The sequence below is a fragment of the Chrysochloris asiatica genome, unplaced genomic scaffold (genome assembly GCF_000296735.1).
Source record: "Chrysochloris asiatica unplaced genomic scaffold, ChrAsi1.0 scaffold00078, whole genome shotgun sequence".
NCBI lineage: Eukaryota > Metazoa > Chordata > Mammalia > Afrosoricida > Chrysochloridae > Chrysochloris > Chrysochloris asiatica.
In genome coordinates, this window is record NW_006408596.1 from 13,343,756 (window position 1) to 13,357,427 (window position 13,672).

A 13,672-nucleotide genomic window follows, 5' to 3' on the forward strand; every position below is an offset into this window, starting at 1 on the left:
GTCCAAGAGACAGGATGAGCAGAGGCAGGTCTGAGAAATAGGAAGTCTGAGAACTTCTCCCTCACCCACTGTTCCATCACAGCTTGAATCCCAGCCACTTCATGCTTATGGGATTCCCATTATCCTCCCTGGATGTCTAATGGTTCTGGCAGCACAGACCCAGAGAAGAAACAGAACTGAGTAGATTTCCACAACACCATTTCCAGACCCCATTCGATGGGCCCAGCTTCCATCCTTATGTAGGAAAAGCTACAAACAGCTTCTCTTCCACATCTTCCAGCCTGTCCTTTCATAATCCTGGTCCCTAAGAAACTGTTGACATCAGGATTCCACCAACACCCTTTCACCAGTCCAGAGGGGTTAGAGTATTGTGTTTCAGGCCAGGGTTCTTCCCTCACTGCCCCTTTTCCCTCCCTATCACGTAACATGATTGAGCACAAATTTTTTCTTGTTTTGTTTGTTTTGAAATCAACCTAGGATTTTATTGGAAAAGTGGGGTCTTAATTTCACTCCTAGTTCATAATCATCCTCTTAGACCCGATGGCAGATTAGATCCTAGATAGGCACATTCATGCCCGTCCTGATGTATTTGATCAAACACTTACTGGCCCAGGAGTAGCTCTTTCTGCTATTTAGGGATTAATGTTTGCTACAAGTCTCACATTCACTATGTCTACATCTCACCCCGGAGATGACTCGGCCCCATAAATCAGACTGCACAGGACAGCTGAGATCATGAATCCCTACACTTCACCCCAGACCTCCCTTCTCAACCACCTGCGCCCTGTTCACATGACCCTCCCAAAGTGACCCTGAAGGGGACCATCCCAGGAGACACAGCTCTGGAAGCAAGCAGCTCATTCCTCCTGCTCCGTTGTCATAGGCTGGTTCCTTCACCTCCAGGAGGGAGAACAGGGCACTGGCATTTACTGAGCACCTGCTGTGTGCCAGGCGCACCATTAGCTACTTTCCTGACAGATTCACAGCCACCTCGCAAGATTCTGCGCAGGTCTGCTGTCATTCCTCTTTGACAGACGTTGTTGTCTGATTTGTAGGGAACTGCCCATAGGGCTTCCTAGGCTGCCATCTTTACAGGAACAGATTGTCAGGTCCTTTCTACAGAGCTTCTGGGGGGGTTCAACCACCAACCTTTCGGTTAGCAGCAATCCACCACCATTGCATACCCACGGCTCCTTTTACAGATAAAGAGACTGAGTATAGAAAGCTTAGCATAGCCCTCCAAGAGCTATGTTTCAAAATGCCCTAAGTTCATACTGAGATGAACCAGGTATTTCTAGGTCATTTAAGGATTCCCAGTCAGCGCCCCCATCCTGAAAAGATCTCCTCGACCGAACTTGCCAATGTATCTGAAATTCCCATGTCGCTCTGTGACTTTAACATCAAGTTCATAATACCTGACTATTATTAGTCTTGCTTAATCTTATTAGCATTGATAAAATTTAGAGCCAGAAATCAATGCCCAGGAATGGGCTGTGTTTAATAGAACACCACCAAAGGTGCATTTGAGATGTCCTGCAGAGCTGGGAACACCCACTGTTTCTTGTCTTGGGAGCTCTGGTAGTGTAGTAGTTACGAGTTGGACTGCTAACTTCAGGCTCAGTAGTTCAAAACTACCAGTCACTTTGAGGGAGAAAGATGAGATTTTCTGCTCCCATAGAGATGTACCACCTTGAAAACCGTATACAGAATCACTGTAAGTCAGAACCGACTCCACGGCACATCGTCACCACCACCATTTCTTTTCTCTGTTTCTCATTATCCTTTACACTTTTCCTGTCTGTCTCTGTCCCTCTGTCTCTCTTTCTCTCTGTGTGTGTATGTCTGTGTGGGGTCCTGGTGTGGCACTGTAGGATAAACACTGGCCTGCTCACTATAAGCTTGGTAGTTAAAATCCATCCTCCACTTCTCGCAAACCCTATGAATTCAAACTGGTACTTAACAATAAGAGCAAAGTGTAATGAATTGAGTCCTGAGCACTGTATGAGTTCATGTAATGAATTGAGCAAACAGTTATAGTGCTCAGCCAATAAACAGAAGGTTGGGGGATGGTGGTTCAAGTCCATCCCAAAGCACCTCGGAAGAAAGGCCTGGTCAAAACTTCCATTCTTGAAAACTGTATGGAGCGGTTCTTCTCTGGCACACGTGTGGCTGTCTTGAGTCGGGATCAATTTGATGGCCACTTTCAGTTATTTGTATAAATGTCTATTTAGAACTCACATCTTCTCCCATTCACTGCCATACCATGGCTTATTTCTGGTTTCAACTGTCTTAGGCATTTCAACCTCATGCTTAATAGTACAGACTTTGACATCTGAGTAGCTTTGCTGTAAGGATTAAATAAGATAATGCCTGTAAAAGATTTGACATGCTTCCTGGTGCGGAGTAAGCACTCAACACAATTGTATTATTATCATTTACCAAAGTATATTCTACATCTGTCTCCAGAAGCTCATGGTCCCATCACTATTGAATTCTAAAATATAGAGTAGCCGGGCATTGGACCCTTGCTCTAAATTAAAAAAAGAGAGAGAGAACAATGACTTTACAAGGGGCAGGCTTCTGTGGAAAAATGAAATATTAAAAGTCAACAGAATTTTTCAGAAACACTTTAAAGTCACATTGTATGTAGATCTAGGACTACAAAGGTTAACACAGACGTGGTTGTGAAGTCTTTGTTAAGTACTGTAGAGGAGGAGGTAGACAGAATTCAAGGATGCAAGGGTATGGTGAGAATTCAAGAGGGGAAGAGTAATTGTGTTTCTTCTCGAGAGATTCATAAAGAGTTCGCAAAGGGACATGGAGTTAGGTGGTGCAACAAGTTTCACTCAACTGCTAATATAGAAGTTGGCAGTTCGAACCCACCCAGCAAGACTGCAGAAGAAACGTCTGGTGATCTGCTTCTGTAAAGAATGTTGTTGTTAAGTTCTGTCGACTCTGTTGCGACTCATAGCAACCCTCTATGGGGTTTCCAAGGAGTGGCTGGTGAGCTTGAACTGCCGACCTTACGGTTAAAAGCAACCTTGCAGTCCAGCACATTAACCCGCAGCGACAGCAGGACTCCTATAAGAGTTCTGATGTGGTGCTGTGTCTGTAAAGATTACAGCCTGGAAAATCAGAATGACTTCAGTCCTGTACTACAGCACAGCTTGCTGTGAGTCAAAATGGACTCCACAACAAATTTTATGTTTTTTAAGAACTTAAAAGAGTGTGTTATGCTTCAGTGGTACGATTCTTGCCTTGCTTGTAGGAGATCCAGGTTCAATTCCCCGTAAGTGCCCCTCAGACATCATCACCAACTGTCTGTCAGTAGCGGCTTGTATGTGTTGTAACCGGTTTCAGCAGAGCATCCAGACAGAATCAAAAGAAAAGCCAGGTGACCAGCTTCTGAAAATGAACAACTGATCATGGATGGACAGGACCAGGTCACATTTTGTTCTGTTGGACATGGGATCACCCTGAGTGGGGAGTCCACTCAGGACAGCTGATGAACAACAAGAGTTAAAAACTTAGATCATTTCAGAGAGCACCGCCTGCACAAAGGCAAGGGAGGCTTGATTCTGTGATACCTTTGTCAGATATCTGACCCCCAGAACTGTCAGATAATAAATGTGTGTTATTCCAGCTGTTGAGTTGGTGGTAATTTGCTACAGCAGCCATGGAGAACACATGCAAATAGAGTAGGTGTGTGATAAGATGTGTGTGGTAAGTGCCGTCCGGTCGATTCAAACAGACCTTGTGGTCCAGAGCCCATCCTATAGTAAAACAGTCGGAAAGGGAGTGTGTGTGTTTGGGAGGAGGGATAGAATTCATGTTGAATATGGTGATCAGGAAAGGCCCCCCTGACAGCATGGTATTTGAACAACTCACTCCCATGAAATTGATTTGGCTCAGAGCAACCCTGTAGACAGAGTAGAACCGCCTCCTAGGGTTTCAAGGCTGTTGTCTTTACAGAAGCAGGCTGCCTGCCACAGCTTTCCTCCATGGAGCAGCTGGTGGGTTTGAACCACCAATCTTTTGGTTATTGTCAAGCATCTTAACCACTGTGCCACCAGTAATCCTTTATTTGAATGAATGCCTGAATAAAATGGTACAGAAAGTCATGCTGAGGTCTGGAGGGAGAAAATTCTAGAAAGAATCCCCAAGCAGAAGTGTGTCAGATGTGCTCAGGGAATAGCAGGAAACCTGGTTGGATGGGCACAGGGCAGAGAGTGAGGCCAGGGTGCTCACCGGGTACCCAGATCTGGAAGGATTTTGATTTTCCCTATGACTGGTGGACGTCACTGGAGGGCTTTGTGCGGATTCACAGTGACTAACCCGACTGCTGGGGTGGCACTGTAGGATCAGCACTGGACTGCTAAAACCACAGGGTCGGAACTGACTCGGCGCCCTTAGCAGCAACAATAGCACGCTGTAACAGAATTTCTCTGACTGGTGACTAGACTGCCTTACACTTTTGAAAGTATTATAATAACACAGGCAACACAGGATGGAGGTTTGCATCAGGTAGGGGGCAGTATAGGTTATCAGAAGTGGCGAACCCAGGTGGTACCTGGTGTGAGAGCCAAGTAGGAGATGGGAGAACATAGTAGCGTGAATCGTTGATGATCAAGACGGGTGAGCTTGCCTTAAAACATCTCTCAATGGCTTTCCATGAAGGATTCAACCTTTCTCATTGCTCTAGACCCAACCTGGATTCTCAACCTACAGCCTTTCTCAAAGCCCCTGATCTGTTTATTCTCAAAGTCTGGGGGCGGTTGCAATCCACACAACAACTCCAAGTACGTTGCCCAGGACCTGTTGTTCCACAGTCAAGAGTGAGAGACCCATGTATTTATAACACTCCAAGCTTGCTGGTCAGCATCTTGCGGAGGACTCTTAGCTGTCTGCGCCCCATACTGCTGGGAGTTGCATCAAGGAAATGCATTAAGGAGAATCAGCAGGAGGCAAGGGTACCGCTGGTCAGGCTCCCTACCTCTCAATTATTTATCGCTCATAATTTCCAGCAAATCGCTGGCTGTTTATTGGTGATCATCCATTATTGAAGCGTTTCCTAGGGCCTGGGCCAGGTTTTCGGGAGCTAGAGCTGGGGCGTACTCTTGAAAGCTGTTAGATAACCCCCAGGGAGCACAGGGTCTCCAGAGTGGCTGGTCATCCACGGAGGATACACCCTTTTAATTGTTGGCTTTTGTGGGAGTCTGGGATTGGTCGGGATCCAGCGTGTGGTTTACCATCAGTAATTGACAGAGACCTGATGTTTTAGAAGTGTGTGTGTTAAGTTGCCTTGTCTATGGAGATGGCTGAGAACCCCCAGTGGTTGAGAGCTTTTCATGGTTCATGAGAGCTTGATAGATCATTTGTGACCCATGTTCCTTCAGAGTCAGCTGCTACAAATCTATAAATGTTGCTCCTTACAACACTTTTTGGGCCCAACAATTTGGCAATCACGTCAAAAGGACTGTCAATTATAAACCAGTATATCCACCAGAGAGTCTTCCTTGTTGAAATGCCATTCCACCAGAAACTGGGGAGTTACCCTTCATCCTCACTTTCTTCTTTCCCCACAATCTATCCCACCCAGACTCTTCCATTCTATCAGTAAATGTTCTGGACTTTACCTCTGACATATGTATGTTTCACAGTTTTGCATAACGTCAGCAGTCATTATGAGTTTGTAATGACTTGATGGCACCTACCACCACAAACAACAACAATCTCAACAGATTGCCTTAAAAACTAAGTGGTTTAATATGCATGAAATACTTAGAACAGTGCCTGCCATATTGCAAATATTAAATATATATTAGCTGTTCTCACTGTTGCAATTCAGAACATCATTGTAGCTCTAATACCATTTGTTGTTGTTGTTGTTAGGTGCCATCGAGTCGGTACTGACTTATATCGACCTATGCACAACAGAACGAAACACTGTCCAGTCCTCAGCCAACCTCACAATTGCTGCCATGCTTGAGCCCACTGATGCTGCCACTTTGCCAGTCCATCTCACTGGGGGTCTTCCCCTTTTTCTCTGACCCTCCACCTTACATGATACCCTTCTCCAGTGACTGATCCCTCCTGATAATATGTCCAAAGTATGAGAGACGAAGTTTGGCCATCCTGGCCTCCAAGGTGCACTCTGGCTGCACTTCTTCCAACACAAATCTGTTGGTTCTTTAGGCAACCCAATAGCACTTTTAATATTCTCCTCCAACACCATAACTCAAAAGCATCAATTCTTCTACGGTCTTCCTTATTCACTGTCCAGCTTTCACATGTATATGAGGTTACTGAAAATACCATGGCTTGGGTCAGGCACACCTTAGTCCTTAAGCTGGCATCTTTGCTCTTCAACACTTTAAAAAGGTCTTGTGCAGCAGATTTGCCTAATGCTATATGTTGTTTGATGTCTTGACTGCTGCTTCCGTGAGTATTGATAGTTGATCCCAGAAGAATGAAGTCCTTGACAACGTCAATCTTTTCTCCATTGATAAGAATGGTGTTTATTGGTTCAGTGATGAGGATATTTGTTTTCTTTACAATGAGATGTAATCCATACCTATGGCTGTACTCTTTGATCTTCATCAGTAAATATTTTAAATCCTACTTTTCATCAAGGAAGGCTGTATCATCTGCATATTTCAGCTTGTTAATGAGTCTTCTTCCAACCCTGATGCCACATTTTCTTCATATAATCCAGCTTCTTGGATCAGCACTGGACTGGAAACCACAAGGATGGCAGTTCAAACCAAGCAGCTACTCCTTGGAAACCTTATACAGTGTCACAATGAGTTGGAACGGATTCAACAGCATTTAACAACAACAACAGAAAGAAATTGAATAAGTATGATAAAAGAATACAGCCCTGGTGCATACCCTTCCTGATTTTAAACCATTCAGCATCCCATTGTTCTGTTTGAAGGACTGCCTCTTGGTCTGTGTACAGGGTCTTTTTGAGCACAAGTATTCTGGAATGCCCATTCTTTACAAAGTTATCCATTGCTTATCATGATCCACACAATCAAAAGCTTTTGCATAGTCAATAGAACACAAATAAACATCTTTCTGGTATTCTCTGCTTTCAGCCAAGATCCATTTGATGTCAGCAATGATGTCATTGCTAATCTGATTACTAATCCTATCACTCATCTTGAGTTTTGCTATCTGGAAATTTGCCTTCTTCATCGGGGCTTCCAGAAGGAGTAGTTCCTTGTTGTTCTTGCTGTTAAGTGCCATCAAGCTGGTTCCAACTCAGAGTGGTGGTGATAGTTGTGATGAGCAGAAACCCACATCTTTCTCCCATAGGGTGGCTGGTGGGCTCGAACTGCTGCCCTTGCAGTGAACAGCAGAACACATAATGCACTATGCTACCAAAGCTCCTTAGAAACTCTGTATAGAGTTTCCAGGATTGTAAATCTTTTTACAGGGGCAGAAAGCCTCTTCTTTCTCCCACGTAGAAGCTGGTTGGTTCAAACCACTGATTTTGTGGTTTGCGCTCTAGTACTTAGTCTACAGAGCCATTAGCTAGACAAACACCAAATATCTAGCATCTGTGTCACATCAATGACTTATAAATCTAAGCTCAGAAAACAGACAGCTCAAGGAATATCAACTGATGGCACAAAATCCATGCTTGAGAGTTCCTGAATTACTCTGTTTGCTTGTTTCCTTTTTTCCTAAGAAGTTCACCCATCTGTTCTAGTAATCATACTGACAAAGTTCTCCAGATGTTTTATATAGAAAAAAGTTTAAAAAAAAAATTTTTTTTTAAATGTAATGTTACTAGTAGGGCTGCGAACCTCAAGGTCAGCAGTTCGAAACTACCAGCCGTTCCGAGGTAGAAAGATAAGGCTTTCTGCTCCCATAAAGATTTGCAGCCTCCTGTGCATGGTCACTGAGCTGGTACCGACTCCACTGCAACCCACTGTCTATATGGTGTGAGTGTGTGTTCACAAACACTTGAGGAATCTTAATTTAACCAAGTGAAAAGGAAACAAGTCTTTAACGCAGGACTTTACTGTTGGCTTTAATATACAATGTATTTTGTAATAGCCAAGAGGGAGAACGGCGTGTATAGTTTCCAGGCTGATTTGGCCATGGGACATTTTGAGGCTGTGTAGGATAAGCACTGGGCTGGTAACTGCAAGGTTGGAGGTTCAAACCTACCAGTCACTCTCAGAAACCCTATACTGGGTCACTATGAATCAGAACTGACTCTACAACACACAACAACACTAACAACAGCATTGATAGCTGATCAAATCAGAATTTTGCAAGGTAGACTTTGGGGAGCCTGGATGGATTCAAAGTCAGGACATCCAACAGCTCATCTAAAGTTTTCAGACTGAACAGACTAGATTTCCTTGGCAACCCCAAACTATTTTGGTGTCCACATGGATCTGGCCTCACAAGCACACCATCACTTCTGGGGAAAGTTCTGCCTTGCATTGTTTCTAGCACTCTGTGGAAACTCAAAATCTACCCCCTGGAGTAAAGGAATGAAAAATGATTTTCAGCCGCAGCTACCTCCTTATGTTTTCTTCATACCTGGATCTTAAGGATTCCTTCTACATAAAACTACCATAAAATCACTGCAATGTGTCCATGCTGCAAGAACATCGGTAAACATTTTTTGTCAAGATGTTCTCTTAAAAGGTTCCCGAACATAAAGCTCCAGAAATGGTCCACAGGCCAAGCCATAGCTCTTTTAATAAATATGTTTGTTTTTTTTTAATGGTCATCTTCATCTTGCTCGTTGTTGTTATTGCTGTTAATTGGCCCCCAATTCATGGTGACCCCATGCACAACAGACTGAAAAGCTGCCCGATCCTGTGCCATCGTCATGATGGGTTGTGGATCAGACCACTGGCATCCATAGGGTTTTTTTCATTGGCTGATTTTCCAAAGCAGATGGTCAGATTTCTCTTCCTACTCCATTGAAACCTATTCAGCATCATGGCAACCCGCAAGCCTCCGTTGACAGATCACACTTGAGAAGCCTTGGCGGGGAATCAAACCCAGATCTCTTACAGGAGAACTCTGCCAGACAGAATCTGTATTTCCCTCAGCAGAGTGAGGGTGACTGAGTAGTAACTCTAAGAGTAATTAACTCCCTGGAATATTTCTATTGTTTTAAAGATCTTTTTAAATGTCCCTTTAATTTAATGAAAAACAGAAACTCCATTAGCAAAATTACATTCTATTAAGGTCAGGCTAGGAAGAATGCTAATGAAATTTTTCCTTGGCTTTCTTCTCTCTGATTCCCTCCCACTGTTTAAGTGAGAATTTCCATGTTGATTGCAAAGGTTTGTGTCTTACAGCTTTTCTGGGTCTGTGTCTAGTTACTTACCATATGATGCAAGAAAAAAAAACTGCCTCTGGAAAATTCAAACACAGCTTTTTTTTACCCTGGGATGAAATTGCTTTATCCTAAATCAGAAAATCTAACCTAAAATAATTAGCATAGATAGTTGACAGGTATAGGGAATACTAATTCAAGAAGTAATTAATTGCTTTCTTTTTCCAATTAGCTGATTTTATTTCATTGGCTGGGATCCTGCTATGTCCCCACTTAATCATGCATGGATGGCAGATGCTGTATGTACGAAGTGGCCTAATTCAGTGCAAAGAGACCTTTGATGTGAGTTCGGTCTAAACTTCCATGTGTCCCCAGGAAAGCCCCTTCTGTCTTAAGAAATCTGGGCTGACATAAAACCAAATGAGCATTTCCAAAATTTCCAGAGACACACAAATGAGTAAACTGGGGACCCGGGTTTGGTTTTGATCATGGAGCCAAACACGAAAGGGTAAGAACTCCAACTTCAAGTGCTAATGCGCAGGTCTCACATCCTCCCTTGGGTGCGCTAGTATTCCTGGGATCAACATTCCCAGAGGTTATTTCGTTTTCTTCAACAGGATGTTAGTTAGTGCTGACCTATGACTCACAGACCTGTTCATCATTCTCTCTGAGGCAAGGACTCCAAGCTGAGTCAGGGGCCTAAGACTAGAAGGGGTAGGATCCATTCAACATGCAAACAGTCTTCAAAGGCTTCTCGGAGTCCACCACCATGATTCACAAAGCCTGGGGCATAGCTAGCGTGTTGATGGAAAATCTCGCGTGCTGATGTTCCAGCATCTCTCCTCGGTGGTCCTGGTTTCACTCCATCTTGGCACTGCCCGCAGAATTAAGAGGGTGCCTTCTTCCTTTGTTACGCACATCATCTCCATAATCCAACCATCCCCTCGGAGCTCAGTCCTCCACTGGAAACACTCAGGTAGCTCCATCCAGATGTCCTACATGATAGTAGGTACGAGAAGAGTCTTGATCGGCCTTTGGTTTTAATGTGCCCACTAGCTATGACAGAGTGCATACATATCTGTGTGAGCTAGGCATCCTCGTGTGACACTGTAAACCATAAGGTCGGTTTGAATTGCAAGGTCATTGGTTCAAACTCACCAAGTGCTCCTTGGAAACCCTATCCCTATACAGGGTCGCTATGAGTTGGACCTGATGTGATGACTTTAACAACAGCAACAACAACATGTGAGCTAAGTTTGAACTCTTGGGGAAGCTACGGACACTGAAGACTTCAGGGTTGATGTATAATTAGTCGCAACGTCTGCAACTAACTTTTTAGTGCATTTTTTTTTTTAAAGTTAAAAGATGGATTGATGAATGGTAAAACAAATGGAGGGGTGGATCAAAACATCAGTACTAGAATCTCGGTGGTAGGTATGCAGACGTTTGCTGTACTATTCTTTCAAAGCTTCTACATACATGCCTGAGAATTCTCATAATAAAATCTTGAGAGGGTATAATGGTGGTGGGGGCAGGGGGTATGTGACTCAACCACCCAACTGATCACATTCAAAATATAAGCAATCAGTTCTGGTCACTTCCCTGGAGTCTTGGTGTGGTGTTGTAGGATAGCACTGGACTGCTAACCATAAGGTCAGTGGTGTAAACCCACCAGTCACTCCTTGGAAACCCTATGTAGGGTTTGAAATGAGTCAAAACTGACTAGATGGGACTTAACAACAAACAAACTTCACTTCTCCCTTCAAAATTCCTTGCCAGGATCTCAGTCCACTCCAGAGTCAATTCTGTGCTCCTGACCAAGCCCTGCACAGGCAGAGTTCTAGTCCTTTCGTCAGCATCAAGTCTTCCCATTTCGTGCTTTTAATGCATCTTCTGGCATTCCCAAGACGAGCCCTGGTGGCACAGTGGCTAAGTGCTTGGCTGCTAACCAGAAGGTCAGCAGTTCAAACACACTAGGCTCTCCCTGGGAGAACAATGTGGCAATCTGCTTCCACAGAGATGCCAGCCTGGGAAACCCCATGGGACAGCTAGCTCAATTCTGTTGGAATTACCTATCCCACATACAACAACAGACCTCTTGTGGATTCCCCATTAAAGCAAAACACCAAACCGACTGCCGCCAAGTCGATTTCCACTCATTATGCCCCTGTCTAGGGTTTCTGAGGCCGTGAGTCTTTACTGCAGCAGAAAGCCTAGTCTTATCCTCACAGGTTTGCACTGTGGACCGGGTGGTTAACACCCCAATGTTTATCTGTCACCATGCCCCATGCTGTTTCACACCTGTATTCCTTTACTCATGCTGGACCCTCCCGCAGTGAGTCCCTCTCGTCCCCTTGTTTCTTTGCCCTGGCCAATGTGTTGTTGTTAAGTTCTGACCCATAGTGACCCTGCATAGGGTTTCCAAGGAGCAGTTGGTGAGCTTGAACTGTTGACCTTGTGGTTCAAACAGGCTTTGCAGTCCAGCGCATTAACCTACAGGTCAATGTGTACGCATCCCCTAAAAACCACTCCTAGCCTTGGGCTTTTGAACTTGGTCTCTGAAGTATAAAAGCTTCACTCAGTGTTTAATTCAGTCACCATTTCTTCCACTGACCAAACTGCTAGCCAAGTGTCTGGCTCTTGCTTACTAAGAAATATAGTAAACAACCTATTCTGTTTTTAGGGATCTGCCTGCTTGCCGCTGTAATCTACTCATTGATTACAGCGGTAAGCAGGCAGACCCCTAACAGAGTCCTGATTCACAAACATATCCTGTTTCTAATTCTTCAGGTATCACTGACTGGCTCTGGTATCTGCTGGGAGCCCTCAAGTTGACTTCAACTCAGAGCAACCCCATGTGACGGAACAGAACTGTCCCCATAGGATTTCCTAGCCTGTCATCTTTATGGGAAATCCTGGTATGGTACTGTAGGAAAAGTACTGGACAACAAACCCTAAGGTCATTGGTTCAAACCCACCAGCCACTCTTCAAAAACCCTATTCAGCGCCGCTATGAGTCAGAAGGGACCAGTTGCTGGAGAAGGATATCATGTTTGGTAAGGTGGAGGGTCAGAGAAAAAGAGGAAGATCTCCAGCAAGATAGATTGGCAAAATGGCAGCGTCAGTGGATTCAAGTGTGGCAATAATTGTGAGGTTGGCCCAGGACCTAACAGTGTTTCATTCTGTTGTACACAGGGTCACTTATGAGTCGGTACCGACTCGGTGGCACCTAACAACAACAAAATGAGTCTGAAATAACTTGACAGCATTTAAAAACAACAGTCTTTATGGAAGGGAGGGATTCTGCTGGTTCAGTGAGGTTAATTAAGCTGATAGTTGCTAACAGAGAAGACCTGGTGATCTGCTCCCACGAAGATTACAGTCTGGGAACCCTATGAGCAGTTCTCCTCCATCCTATAACCAAACTGTTTCAACAAATAGAGACCCGAAATCTTTTCAGGAGCAGAAAGCCTCATCTTTCTCCCTTCCTCTTACCCTATTGTTGTTAAGTGCTGTCAAGTCGATTCTGACTCATAGCAATTCTGTTAGTTGGTGGGTTTGAACAGCTGACCTTGTGGTTTGCAGTTCAGTGCTGATCTCACAGCGTCACATCAGGACTTCTTTCACCTTTATTGTTGTTGTTGAGTGTCATCGAGTCAATTCCGACCCAGAGTGAGCCTGTATAGGGTTTCCGAGGAACAACTGGTAAGCTTGAACTCCTGGCCTTACAATTCAAACTGACTTTGCAGTCCAGTGCATTAACCCATAATACCACACCATGACTTCATATGTGCTGCTCCTTCAGGCCTGAATGCTCTTCCCTAGTCCAAGATTTCATCCAATGAACTCTAAATTACCTTCCAATCCTTAGTTTTAATATTGCTCTTCCCTGTAGGATTGTCCCTGTGTCAAGACTGACTCAGTGACACACAACAACAACAACAACAACAACACATCCTTATGAGAGCAGATTGCCTGGTCTTTCTTCCACAGAGCTGCTGAGTCGGTTCCAACTGCCAGGTTAGCCGCTGATCACTTAACTGTTTGAGACACTATCTTTCTCAAAATTGCATTATGAAATAATATCAATACTCTTGTTGAAACCAAGTAGACAGTCTGTTGTCTTCCCAGATCCAGGGAAAGAAAAGAGGTCCAATTAATAAGACGTAGAAAACCCATGTGATCCCTGCAGGTTCAGACCTCATTATCAACTGAGTTCACACTATGGTCTTCTCTCATGGACCCCTCCATCCTTGTCCATTCTACTATCTGTCCCAAGAGGCTGAACATAGGGACCCCTTGCCTTCTTCTCCCTGGTGGCTGTGGTCCATCTCCCCTCTCTTCTACAGCTGTATTCCT